Source organism: Nuphar pumila, chromosome 11 (genome assembly GCF_984573655.1).
Source record: "Nuphar pumila chromosome 11, dmNupPumi1.hap1.1, whole genome shotgun sequence".
Lineage (NCBI taxonomy): Eukaryota > Viridiplantae > Streptophyta > Magnoliopsida > Nymphaeales > Nymphaeaceae > Nuphar > Nuphar pumila.
The window spans coordinates 97,638,273-97,653,396 of record NC_143259.1 but is presented as its reverse complement, the minus strand read 5'-3'; the positions used below and the strand labels follow the sequence as shown (position 1 = coordinate 97,653,396).

At 39.7% G+C, this 15,124-nt stretch overlaps 1 pseudogene; it reads left to right on the top strand.

Annotated features, from left to right (window-relative positions):
- The first annotated feature begins 1,532 nt into the window (after positions 1-1,532).
- On the top strand, positions 1,533-1,820 carry LOC149822573 (NADH dehydrogenase [ubiquinone] 1 beta subcomplex subunit 7 pseudogene; annotated as a pseudogene).
- The last annotated feature ends 13,304 nt before the right edge of the window (positions 1,821-15,124 follow it).

The following is a 15,124-nucleotide window of genomic DNA, read 5'->3' as shown; positions in this document are numbered from 1 at the left end:
AAGGAAGAGATTGAACTAAGGCCACCATGAGCAAGACTGTCCACCCGCACCACCAAGCAGTAGCTGGAAAGGGAGAAGGTCAAAGAAAATGTTGGGTCCCAAGGATGCAAAGAAATGACCGACTGACTTGGAGAATGAAAATGAGAGCAGGTCTTGGCATGGGACTGTGAGCCCAAACCTAGCGGCATGAGTTGCAAAGGAGAAGGCAGAAGCACCACAAGTCCACCTCGAGAAAGCAAACCTGAAGGTGTCACCAACGAGACTTGGGAAGGCACACAAGAATAAGCAGGTCGAGGGCCCTGTCCAAGAGGAGAAAAAAGTACCAAGTCCCGAGAAGAGAAATCATTGAAAGGGTCAGACTACATGGAGCCTTCTCCATGCAGAACGACCGACATCCTGGAAAAAGATAAAAAAGGTGCAGGTCCCAAGAAGAAGACAAATGGACCGTATGAGTTGCATCAGAGAAATCAATGCAGGCCTGGGCATAGGCATGCGAGCCCATACCAGGCAGCACCAGCGACAGCGCTGAATGACGAAAGTCTGATTCCCCACTGCATTCAAGCATACCTAGAGGAGCCGCCAAAGAGACTCAAGAAAGAGCGCCAAAAAAAACAGACCTGCGTGAAACAACCGACAGCTGGGAGACATGCACATCGAGAAGCCAGACCAAAATGAGGATATCCTTCACCGAAAAAGAGGCAGGGGAAGCCAGAGATGAGGACTGAGAAACCTTAGAAATGGGTGGCGGCTAGATTGGGACCCGAATAGACCCAATCTTGATCGCGAGGAAGGAATCCATCAGCTGTTGAAGATCATTGATTTTCACCCACGACGAAAAAGATAGATGTCTGATTGGTCGAGGATTACTCCAACGAGCATGAAAATGCCCCAACCCAGCAGGGGCTTGAAAAGGAAGAGACGGCCCCACTGAGAGCAGAGGAGAGAAGGCAGAACGCCTGCGCATCCAAACCGAGTGATGCCGAGATAAAAAAGAGAAATCACACTTGTGACAGTGAATGCGCTTATGGAAATTCAGGGAGAAACAAGCAGCACATCACCAATCCCCCGGCTTGGCAAGGCTTAACTGAGATCTAGAGTGAAGGGCATGGAAGGAACGCTGTCAGGAAGAGGGAACCTGCTGCCACGACTTATCTGTCGCCCGAACCGATGGCACACAGAAGAAGAATGGCAGAACCAGTGTTGCCTAAGCAGAGCATGCAATGAGAGGCTCCAGCCTTACCCCATGCAGGAAACGTTGAACGTCCGAGATAAGAAACGAGCCCACGACAAGGCAGGAGCGCAGCGACGCCGAAAGCAAAGATAAAAATCTATATTTGAGCCTGAAAGGGAGTACAATGTCGATACCCCATCGGTGGAGAGCAAAGGCAGCCCCCCCCCCCCCCAATCATTGATAACAACCTTGATGAAATGAAGGGCTCGTTGGTTCGAGCCCAATGAGCAATCTGGAGCGAGGTCCCAGAAATGAGTCATCGGGGGTGCATAAAGAGAGAGAGAGAGAGAGGTGTTGCAGAATGAAGGTGGAGGGATCCTCGAAGAAGATGATGGCGACTCTGAAAGAGACGGTGGAGGCCAGGGTCCCATCCCCTACAGAGACCAGTGTGCCCACCTCCTCGCCCCCTCAACAAATGCAGGGTCAAAGAGATCTAACTCCCTTGAAAGTGCGAGAGTGAGAGGCACCGCTACTAGAAGTGCAAGTACGATATGGTGATGGAGAGGGTCATCCAGATGGCGAGGAGAAGAAGCTCAAGGAGCAACAGAAGCAACCCAATCTGTTGATCCCCAAAACCGCCAACGCGTGATGATCAGGGTCCCGTTGTCCCTCTAACAACAAGTAGAAGGTGGGCCAATTGAATGCCAACGAGATGGCACCGACGAGCAACGGGTGGGGCAGGCTAGTTGAACGCCGATGAGGTGGTGCTGGCGAGCGGTGGGTGGGGCAGCAGGGCAAGGTGGCACCGGCAAGCAGTGGGTGGGGCAGTAGAGCACACCAGTGAGCAAGGGGCGGGGCAACAGAGCACACCAGCGAGCAGCGGCGGGCCAGATGAACGTCGACGAGGTGGTGCCAACGAGCGGTGGGTGGGGCAGCAGAGCACACCAGAGAGAGAGAGAAGACCCAAAGTAGGAGGCGAGGAGGAGAAGCAGGAGGGAGCAATCTCGGACTGTAGCCGATGACTCAGACACCGATTGACCACCCACTAATCTATTGTCGATGCCTCTGAATGGTGCATGCTAGGGTTTAAGTGAGACAGAGGAAATGAGGAGGCAGAGAGAGAGAGAGAGAGAGAGAGAGAGAGAGAGACGAAAGAAGATCAACATCATCACTCATGAAGATCAACAAAATGTTGAACCCATGAACCGAACAAAATAGAAAACAAAACTAAAATATAGAAAAACAAAAGCTAAAGAAAAAGAAACTACAGACAGCTAGCAACAAACAACAAAGCCAAGCTCAACCAGGATACGCTGGATTAGAAGAAACCACTGATGAATGAATGTTGTTCAGACGAAAGGAGAGGTCTCTAAGATGCATACGTAGAATCGCATATACATCAACCAGGATATTATGGACAAGATTATTAAGGATGACCAGAATTTGACAGAAAGTAGCATCATTGTGTGTCATCCAAACAAACCACCAAGTAGTAAGCAACCATGTCTTCCAGACCAGTCTCCACTGCTTGCATCGTCTAATTTCAATAGGGCCAGGAGCAGATCAAGCACAAAAGACTCTTCTTTGACAATTACGTTTGGAGATCTCCATGTCCTATTAAATAGGGCCACAAAGATTGGGCAGGACTAGAATAAATGAAAAGTAGTTTCTTCAGCAGCTTGACACAACACACACCAACTTAGAAACTAAAAGCCCAACTTCTTTAAATAACTGAGTCTGAACCCTATCATGCAAAATTAACCCAGCCAAGACCCAAGATCTTGGGGAAGGGCCCTTACCCCATAACGCACACTCTGGGAACCAATCTGCCCTTGAGGAGAGCAACGATCTATACACTTTGTGGGTGTGGAACGCACCATTTGGTGCAATCGCCCATTGCAACCACTAATCATAATTTCCCTCATCCCCATTTTGATCTCTGAAGGACGATAAGTCTCTCAGCCACATGCTTCACAAGTGCGAGATCGCCAACCTCCGGGTTCCATGATGAAAATGAGATAAATCAGGAGCACCATATTTAGCATGAAGCAAACGAGCACATGGAGAACCTGGTTGATGGGCCATCCAACATTGCTTGGCCACAAGAGCAATACTCTTTTGTCTTGGAGCAAAAACACCTAAGCCAACCATACGCCTAGGTAACACCACTGTTCGCCAACCAACCAAATGGTGCTTACTCTTAAGTTGACACCCAGACCAAAGAAAATCTATCATTAAATGACAAATCTGCTTCTCCATGCCCACATGCATCATGAACATTGACATGAATAATTCAAGGATAGAAGAAAGAACATGTCTGATTAAAGTCAGACGGCCAGCAATGGAGAGATAAGACGCTTGCCACAAAAAAAACTTGTTTTTCACTTTTTGAATAGTTGGAGCCCAAGCAGCGGAAGAGAGGCACTTCACTTGTAACGGCATGCCCAAATACGTCATCGGCAAGTCAGAGATTACACAATTAAAAATCCGTTGAACCGCTACAAGTATAAGAGACTGAACATTGAACATAGTAAGAGAGCATTAGCTATCATTTAGGGAAAGCCTAGAAAGAGAAAGAAAGAACTGGAGAATAAGCTTGAATCAAAGCATTTGTTGCACGTTTGCTCACTAAAAAATAATCATATCATTAGCATAAATAAGAATATGGTCCGAAAAATCTAGAACATCTAGAGGATCTATCAGGTGCTTCTCCGCAGCATGCTTGAGCAACACCACGAGACCCTCAGCAATGGCATTGAACAACAAAGGTGAGAGGGGGTAGTCTTGCCTTAATCCACGCCCCAACTTGATCTGGCCACCTCTAGTGTCATTAATCTTAATCATGACCTAAGCATTAAAGACCAATTCCCTCATCCACCCAGAAAAACGATGATCAATGCCAAAATTAGATAACATTTGAAATAAGAAGGGTTAGTGCACAGAATCAAAGGCTTTATGAAAATCTAATTTAAGAGAAAAATAGGGCTGGCCACTAAGATGTAAGGAGTGAATGACTTCAGAGGCCAAGATGAATGAATGGTGAATCTTCTTATTGTGGATAAAGGTGAACTGAGAGTTCGAAAAAAATTGGTGAGCCACGACCTTCAACCTATTAGCCAACACCTTGGCAATCATCCAATAAAGGGCACTTATAACAGAAATTGGGCGAAACCTAGAGATATCAGTGGCAGCATCATCTTTCAGAATTAAAGAAATAATTTTCAAGTGGGTTTGAATAGGCAATCTGGAGTTGCGATAGAACTTATCAAACATGTTAATAACATCAGGCTTCACACAAGACCAAAAAAATTTGAAAAAATCCACATGAAACCCATCAGAACATGGAACTTTCCACCTCGACAAACCTTTGATGGCCCTAAAAATCTCATCTTCAGAGAACTTCATTTGCATAATTCTGGCTTGATATTGCCGAATCGAACCAATAGAAGCAGAACCAATGACACCCTTCGCAGTAAGTGAAACCGAATATAAATCTTTAAAATACTGAGTGACAGCTGAAATAACGTGTTGATTAAGGTACGAAACACTCTCAATGGTGATTAATGAGACGATATTCCTCCTATGACGATAAGAAGCATATGAGTGAAAAAAATTAGTATTACCGTCTTCGGCCGCAAGTCATTTCACCCTTGCCCGTTGCTTCCATCTAATTTCCTCTTTGACCCTCCAGTTCTTCAAAAGCGTTGATAACTCAATAAATCTGGCCTGCAAACTCTGCAGGTGTGAATCAGATAGAGACTCTGGGAAAGACATAGTTTGATACAATGCTAAAATCTATTACTCCCAAGCAGCCATTTGCTGAAATTTAACCACATCTCGATTATGGAGCCAAGCTTTGATATCCTTAGCGAGATGAGATAGCTTCTCATGACACCGGATAGCCGCTCATTGCTCATTGGAGGGCTTGTTCCAAGAGTTTGAAATAATAGTGTGAAAGTCTGGTTCCTGGAGCCACCATTGTTCAAACACAAAACTCCTGGCGTATTTAAAACCATCCCTCCAAATAGTGATTAACTGACCATGGTTCAAGATAAAAGGATCCAGCAAGACACACTTGACTTTGGGAATGAGATCCAGCAAATTTGGAGTGACAAAAACCCTGTCAAGAACTCTGTAGCATGGGCAAATCCGCCTATTCGACCAAGAGTAACGCTCCCCAATAAAAGGAATTGGGTAAAGGTGATGTTGATGAACAAAATCTTGAAAACCTTGCATAGATGGATTGGGAAGAATGAGGTTATTAGAATCCTGAATAGACAAAAGACAACTAAAGTCTCCCATAAGAAAATGGTACTCCCCGTTTGAGACGACGATCCTATTTAAGTTGTTCTAGAAAGTAGGCCTCATGACAGCGTGATTAGGACCATAAACAACAGTGACCACAACCCTCCTGCCACTGTCTTGTAAAGTGAAGGCAACAGACAATGAAAACAGACTCATGTCCAGTTGGGAAATATTTAAAGATTGCTTCTCCAAAATAAGGATACCACCGGCATGGCTGACCGCAGGCTTAAAAAAATAGTCAGCACCCCTCCATATACCAGAGGCAACAAAACGAGAAACTTCATCCATCTTAGTTTCAAAAATAGCAATCAGGTTAGACTTTGTCTGTCTAACCCAATTAGCCAGAAACCTACGCTTAGAGGGGCATATCAAGCCCTTGATATTCCAACAAAGAGACTTCATGACACACAATCTGGAAAAATTCGGGGAGTGTGTGGCCTCGCTGACCTTCGTGGAGACCTGCCATCGAAAGTCGTAACATTGAGTGGGTTGCTCCTCTTGCTTCTACTACCACTGCTAACGTGCCGGTGCTGAACAACCCCTGTACGCTCAGTAGCCCTCGAAGAACCGGGAGAATCACCCCTTAGACCAGAGACAACATCAAGTGAAGGACCTAAGGAGCCACCTAGGATAGTAGAGACTACCGAAATGGTAGATACCATATCGACAGTTATATGAAGCAGCTGCGATGGAGAGAGAGAGATATCAAGCATCTGAGCTACCTCTTCAACCTCAACACCCAAAGGCGACAGAAGGGGGGACTGTCGAGGAACGGGTGGAGCAGAAGGGAGAGTCACACTTGGGAGAGTCACACACCTCTAAGAACTACACACAGAATCAGTGACAGTAGAGGCAGTAGTAGTGGCCTCAGTGACGGCCAGCGATAAAGAAAAATGAACCGATAGACCAATAATCATGCATCTGTGAGCCTCAGTGGAACGATCATTAAACGCCATAATGTGAACCGTCATATAATCAAAATGCCTCAATGAAAAAATAATGAAGGATGAGGGCAAAATTGACCTTTTGCATGACTGTCTAACTGAGCTGCCAATCCACCTTGAGAATGGATGCTAGTTGTGTAAGGCACAGAGAAGGGGGAGGAGAATGTATGTCCGGCTGGGGCTACCAGTGGCAGCAAGGGTGGCCCATCGGTAGTCAACTCGCAGGGAACTCCAATAGCAGGAGGGGTTTCAACGAACAAGAGCCTGGCGGACATGGGGTGGCAGGGAACCCCAAGCGAAGGGGGGTTTTGGCAACGGGAGGTGTCGGTAAGTGGTGGCCGGTAGAAAGGGGCTCTGGCGGTCGACAGTGGTCTGATGAAATAGGGGAGAGGAAATCGGCTGGCGGCTACCTCTGGTGGTGGTCAGGTGCGGGGATCCGGTGGACTCTATCGACAGGAGGGGGTCACAGATGGTAGCCCAATAGTTGGAGACAGTCGACCAACCGGGGAGTCTAACAGAAGGTGGCCTGACTACTAGAGGGCAACAATGGTGTCAAGCGACACTGATGAGGTGATGGTGATGGTGGTTCGGCGAACACAGAGGGGGGGATAGACAAGGTCTGGTGAGAAGGGCAGCCAGAGAGAGAGAGAGAGTTACATCTGTTTGCAATAAAAAAAAAAAAAGATGTGTGAACCGTGGATGAACAGTTGAAAGAACGGCTAATTTTCAAACATTGTTTTTGGCAACGTTTCGCTGGTCCCACTTTCGTGGCTTGTGAAAGGAAGCAAAACGGGTCGGGTCGTACTCGGATCCGGGAGTTAATCCCACGTAATGGAATAAATGAAATAATACGGGTTGGAAATTATGTCACAAACATTGTCGATATTTTGAAGATATCACAATCTTTGTTGTGATGCCCTCTGACGATGACATATTACTGAAAATATGCCGGTATTTTCATAGTGAAGCCCTTTTTTTGTTATCTTAGTATTTACTAGATCAAAAGCATTTTCTAGATTATTAGGTTTTTCTTTCATATTATTTATTTTTTTATATTCTATACGTGCTGATATTTTTCGGGGATTTTGACAAAAGAACAAGAATTTGTACTTCATCTAGAAAGAAAATCCCAATACCAAGATTTGTGAATCAGTTGGAATCGGTAATATAACTACCTTTCCTGGTCCAAACCAATTACTATTTTATCTGTCAATTGATCGTATGTGTGTCTGGTATTCAGCCAGGATCTGAATTACAAGTTCTGGAACATATCGCCACAAAGATAGTAACCCAAATATTATTTGGATCGGGTTTAGATTATGATTTGCACTGGATAGTGGATACCCAACTAGCTAGATTGAATTCTGTATATTCGACTTTTACTTAAAAATGCATCTCAAATTTCTTTAAACTATACAGGTTGGTAAGGCTTACATTTTCTTAATGAAAAAGGACCGTATTGTAAGGATAATTTGACCCAATTTCTTAACAGTATGATCATTTTTCATTTTTTTAACCAGACAAACCAAACTCGAACCTTAACCAAGATGCATGATCTGGACAGATTCACTTGCACCCTGATGGGTCAGCTATTCAACCAATTCACTTGCACCCTGGTAGGTCAACAACCTGTTATGCCCATATATATATATATATATATATATAATGAGTAGGTGCTAATTGATACGTGCTAAATGAGTTTTTCAAGTTTTTTTTTATTTTATTTTTAAATTCTTACCGTACCGATGTGATCTATGTACTTGATTTTATAGGGATCAACTCTTGAAGTGTTCTATTCATACACATGGGTGGTTTTTTATAAGGTTAAAAAAATCAACGGTCCAAAACCTTTGCAATTTTTTGAGGCTCCAAATATCATTTTTTAATCGAAAACAGATGATCAGGTGAGGATTCCTAGTAAATCGACTATGCCCAACACATTTATGGGGTCAACTGAAAAAAAAAACACTGGGTGTGGATTTCCCATAAATCGACTATGACTGAAAAAAAACACTTGGTGTGGATTTCCCGTAAATCGACTATGCCCAACACATTTATGGCATCGGAACTGAAAAAAAAAACACTGAAAGGGCAAAAAAACCCATTTAGCATGTATCAATTTCTTCCATATCTCTCTCTCTCTCTCTCTCTCTATATATATATATATATATATATGTAGAGAGAGAGAGAGAGATATTTTACATACTTCAAAAACCATAGTTTTAAGTATTTTTTTTCTCATGTGTTTAACACTGCAGATGTGATCTATAGGTTTTGTTTAGTGAGGCTTTTGGACCGCCAGAATCTGACTTGTATACAGGGTTTTCTGGTGATCCAAAATCAATGGTTATGAAGGTACCAATTCTCTCGGCTCATAAAAATATATTTTTTGTTGAAAAAACTTGATCTAAGGATCGATTCTCACTAAATCGAGCATGTTAAACACATTTAATGGTTCATATCTATCATAAAACACTTAAAACCTATAGGGCAGAATGAAAAATGGGGCCTAACATGTTCACTTCTTGATATATATATATATATATATTGGTAATGATAAGGTGCTCCTTGAGTACCTACTCCCACCTAATAGAAGCTTTAGATTTTCAAATTTTCTACTTTTTTTTTGTTGATCAAACCCTATAGATAGAATCTATAAGCATTATTTAGTAGAAAACAAGTTTTGGATTATGTGATTGTAGCATACATGTATCTTTTAAGACCTTTAAAAATCAACTCTTCACAGTGTATCAAAATTTCATGACTTCAAAAAAAATTTACTTTTATGTCTAAAAAATATGATCCAAAAGCATGATTCTTATTAAAATAGAGTACATCCATAAGGTTTAATTGAGAAGGTACAACCTACAACCATGATTTCTAGTACGTGGGATTAGGGACTCCCAAAGCATTGTACCATTAATCTTTCTGTATATATAGGGCAAATATTGGCTACTAATGAAGGTAAGAAACTAATAAGTAGAAATCACTTCTTTCTTTAAAAAAAGTCAATTTTTTGCATATCAAATGTAACAAAAGTGATCTGCATGGTTTGCTTAGTTAAAAATTTGTTTTGAATCATGTGATTCTGACAAGTAATTAGATTTTTAAAAGGGGTTCAAAATTTAACTGCCCACAATGTGCCAAATTTTTATAACTCAAAAGGTCACATTTTTACATCAGAAAAACACCATCGATCCTTAGCAAACAAACTATGTTGAATACATTTGTGGTGAGATGGAGTCCATACAACTTGTATCTATGATTTCTAGCTCATTAGTTTCTTACCTTCATTAGTTGCAAATATTTTCTCCAATATATATATGTAAATTAAAAAATTGAGCAGCAGTGAGGTGCATTGCCGCTGTAGTATACCAGTGGTAAGGTGCATTACTATTGTAGTATCCAGGGATTACTACAAAAATAAAGTGCATAATCATTGCAATATCCTAGTGATACTGCAGTAGTAAGGTGCATTACGATTGCCGTATTGCACCCTTCCTTAGGAAGCCTTGGGGGAGGGGTTCCCAGGGCATATAAATAGGCCTTAGAACCCCCATCCCAAACCTTCTTAGCCTTGAGTGGTCTCCTTAGAAATGTGTAACTACCTTCTTCCACTTTAAAATCTTTTCAAAACCCTTTGTAAAATCTTCTAATATCTAAAAAATCCTTGATCTTGTTTGGCTCAGATCTCGGTGCATCATAAGAGTTTGAAGCTTCACTGATTCGACATGTGCAACACATTTTTAACTAATATATTTTCATCTCAAAATTCCCATTTTTCAATACAAGGATAACTTTAATATAATTGTTGACCTTTAAAATGACCTTTTTTAAGTTTTTCAACCAAAAGGAGAGTTAAAGAGGAGGTTCTCATCTTTTCAACGAGTCAAAATCATGTCAATACAATATCGAGATAAAAAGTTATGACCAAAATAAGTCTTTTATTGCTAGCGATACATTTTTTGTCTTTAGCATCTCTTTAAATTGTCGTCAATATCCTTTAATTATTGTCAAGAACTAGCCATTTTCGAGGGTGATGTTAGCCTCCCCTAATAACATATTAATTTATCATCAAGAATGAGCCACCCTCATAAATTATCGTCAGCATGTGTCAGTGATGACAAATTAAATTGTCGACAACAACAATTGTGGTTTGTAGCTCTTGTCGGTTTCAAAAATTGTGTCATCGCTCTTATTCTCCCTACTTTCTTTCCAAACTTGAAATAGGATATTCTGAGCCCAAAACCCTTTTATAAATATAAAACCCTATCTTAGGCAACATTCCTTGGACGAATCTCAATCCTTCATTCACACGTTGTTCAATTGGAGTCGAACATCTCAATATGGATCGGGTTCAGAGTGTTGGATCCTTAATACACAAAAAATGTATCTGGATCTACCAAAAACACTATAAATAGGAGGCCACCTCATATTTTGGTATCTATTCTTCTCTCTTAGCTTTGGCCTTACTCTTCTGAAATCCCTGCTTGTTCTAGCCTACCTGACCTAGCCTATTGCAGGACTCAAATCCCCTATCTCATACTCTTTATGGAGTCCGTGCCTAGACAAAGTGTTGTTTGTGCTTTCCCACACTCGCCAATCATAGAAAGGGCTACCTAAGCCCAAGGTGGGATTCAATTCTTTTTTTTCATTATTTTGTTCATTTTATTTCAGTTTTATAAGTGTTGAAAGCCCTAATATTCATATATTTTGTTTGTTTCATGATTTTTCAAGTTTTGGTAGATCTTGTCATCGAACTTACATTTTTTTAAGATTCTCATATGTAGTACGTTTACTCTCAAGTCGTTGTTCCAAAATAAAGATCAAGGAATCCTGGTTTGACTGATCCCTATTCAATAGAGGAGAAAAGACACACAACCTTGTAGAACATGCCTCACAACTTCTAAAATTTGGATCCAAGTTTTTTAGACCCATTTTCTAAATTTTTTCATAGAAACCCTTATTTTTGTTTTAAAAAATTCAAGGTTCCACATAATAATGATTATGGTGGTACCCCAAAATTTTTTAAAACAAAAACAAGTGTTTCTATGATTTTAAAAAAAAAATGGGTTTGAAAAGTTGAATACGAATTTTAAAAGTTCTGGGGCCCATTCTGCAAGGTTGTACATCTTTCCTCTTCTATTAATCAAGGATCAGTTGAACCAGGAAACCTCAATCTTCATTTTGGAATGATGGCTTGTGACTAGATATACCTTGGACGTGAATCCTAAAAAAGATGACTTCAATAGCGGGAGTTATTAAAACTTAAAAAAAATACAAAACAAACAAAATATATGAACGTTGGGGCTTTCAACACTTATAAAAATACAATAAAACAAACAAAATAATAAAAATAAAAAAATTTGAATCTTACCTCGGCCTTAAGTAGCCCTTTCTATATTTGATGAGCATGAGGGGGCAATGACAGTACTTTGGCTAGGCACAAATTCTAAAGAGAGTGCAAGATCGGGGAACTGGGTCTTAAATTAGGCTAGATATAGGTGTGCTAGGCTAGACAGTGCAGGGATTTTGGCAGAGTAAGGCTAGAGCTGGGAGTGTGAATACCAGATGCCAAAATAGGGGTGGACCCCTATTTATAGTTTTTTGATGGATCTCAATATATTTTTTATGTATCTAGGATCCAATGCTTCAGACTCAATCTAGATTGAGATGAATGAAGGATTGAGATTTGACCAAGGCATGTTTTGTAAGATAGTGGTTTTATTTTTGTAAAAAGGTTTTGGACTCATAATATTTCAATTCAAGTTTGGAAAGAAAGTATGGTGGATAAGGGTGCCAATGTGTTTTCTGGAACCGACAAGAGATGTTAATGATAATTGTTGTTGACAACAATTTATTATTGACGACAATTTAATTTGTCATCACTTACACATGCTGACAACAATTTATGGGGGGTGGTTTATTCCTAATGATAAATTAATATGTCGTTAGAGGCTGATGTCATCCCCAAAAATGGCTAGTTCTTGATGACAATTCAATGATACTGATGATAATTTAAAGAAACGCTGACGACAAATAATGTGTCGCTAGTAATAGGAGACTTATTTTGGTTATAACTTTTGATCCCGATATTTGATTGAGATGATTTTTTGTTTGTTGGAGAGTTTAGAATCTTCTTTTTTAACTCTTCTTTTGGTCAAAAAAACTAAAAATATCATTTTGAAGGTCAAAAATAAAATTAAAATTATCTTTGTATTAAAAATAGAGATCTTGGGACGAAAAATATCAGAGTAAAAAATGGGGTGTCTACATATGCCTATCTTTGTTGTTGAGTGTGAGAAGCTCGATTGATAACAAAAAAGTAGACATGCAGACTTTTTAAAGAGCAAAAGATCAACTTTGACAAAGTATTTTAAAAAAAAAGAGTATAAAAGACAAAGACATAGATGGCTTGTGAAAGTGCACTAGGATCGAGGCAACGAGCACTAGAGGGGGGGTGAATAGTGCTTTTATAACTTTCTGCGGAATATTGAAGGATTTTGCAAATCTCAAAGCAAACACACAAAGAACACAAGATTTTATCCTGGTTCGGTCAAACCCGACCTACATCCAGTCCCCAAGCAAAACCCGCTTGAGATTTTCCACTATCAACCTTGTAAACTACAAGATCACACAGACCATAACCGGTCCCACTTTCAGTAACAATCCCACTGAAAGCAAACAGCTCCTTTACACCAAGGAGTCCTTCTTTTTACACAAAAGAAATAACAATTTACAATACAACCTATGAGCCTTCCTTTTGAATGCAAATGAAATGCAATTGGCTTTTGAGGTTGTTGAAACACTCTACTCACGAATTCACTATCTCTCAAAGTGATTTGAGTGAAAAACTGAAGTGAAAATATCACGTGAGTGAGAAAACAAATACTTGAATGGATAGGAGTGAAAAGCAAGAAGTAATTCAATATAATTCTATTGAATTTCATTGTTTTTGAGTGTAGAATGCACTCATATTTATAGTTAAAAGATTCCATACGTTGAGAGTATGAAAGGGTGTCAAAACTGTCCATTTTGAATGATCAAAACGTTTGAAAAATGAAAAGACACGCCTTTTTGAAGTTTCAGGAAAACGGCAAAATTAGTCGACTGAAACATCAGTTAGTCGACTAATAGTTAGTTATTAGTAGACTGACAGTTATCGTCGATCGACTGATCTGTTAATCGAGCCGTTTGAAAATCTGAACTTTTGAAACTTAGTCGACTTGAGAAAAGTTAGTCGACTGATAATATCATCAGTAGACTGAAAAACCTTTTAGTCGACTGCTGCTAAAAACTTCTGAAAAACAAACATTCTGTTTGGTCGACTGATAAAAAGCATTAGTCGACTGCTGCTAATTTTCCAGAAAACAGACATTCTGTCCAGTCGACTGATAAAACCTTTGGTCGACTAATTTGACACGAATGACTTTTTAGAAAATATGGCGCGAAAGAATTAGTCGACTGATAAGTCTATTGGTCGACTAATAAACATGAAAATTTAAGAAAAGAGTTTTCTAAAAAGATTTTCAAAAGAGTTTCTTTTAGAAAAGTTTTTCTAAAGACTTTTAAGGTGAAATGCAACCTAAATATGCACTCTAAATAAGGCTCTTACAAGAATCTAAGACTTTTAATGAATTAAACATTTGCACACTAGTCTTCAAGGATTCTTCACCGAATTCTTCAATTTCTTCATAGCCTTAGCTGAAATGCAGTTGATTCTACTTGTTCATCATCAAAACCTTGTACTTGAAGTATCATGTATGGCTTCATTGTCGTAACAATCTCCCCCTTTTTTATGATGACAAACTTAATCAAAGATGAAGCATTTAAATGCATAGATGGAGATTTTACTCCCCCTATCAATATGCTGCAAAACATTAAGAGTTAGCACATTTAAAGCACATATATCACATATTGATTGGTTTGCATTTCCATTCATCATTTCTTCATGCATTTACAATACATTCATTCAAAGCTTTCTTTTTCTCTTAATTTTGCATTTCTCATGCAAGATCTCTTGTAATGTAATTGCTATCATCTTTTTCTCAAGATCTCAATGTAATGCTATCTTTATCTTTTTCTCCCCCTTTGTCAGAATCAAAAAGAGTAAGGGCAAAAATAGCATAAGCAAAATAGAGATACAAGTTTAAAAATATTACAACCCATAAAGTATGTTTTTCAAAGATCAAAGATCAGAAAAGAGAGTTTAGCAAATCCTTAATGGCAGTTACATCCTTCTGAATTGAAGCAAGTTGTTGAGTCACATCTTCACGAAAGGTGTGTTGATGCAGCTCCAACGCTTTCAGTCTCTGCATAACTTCATCATGGTCTTGATTTGTCAAAAATTTCTTTCTTTTTGCATGAGATGAAGGTGTCGCAGAAGGTGAAGGTTCAGAAATAGATGGTTCATTAGGATCAGATGGTTCAGTTTGATCAACATTTAAGGGAGGCAGATATTTAATTTTCATTCTTTTAAAAATTGTTTGATCAAAGAACTCTTTTTGCTCAATGTATTTTTCATTTGTTAAAGGAACTTTGAAATGTCTAAAAATACGGGTTAACAGACAACCATAAGGAAGAAATGGTTTTTGTTTCCACAAGTTTGTAAAATATACATTGGCCCAGTTGACAGAAATATTTCCAAATAAAACATAAAGAGCCGTAGATAGATCTGTGGAATAATAATCAAAAGAACCAGTTT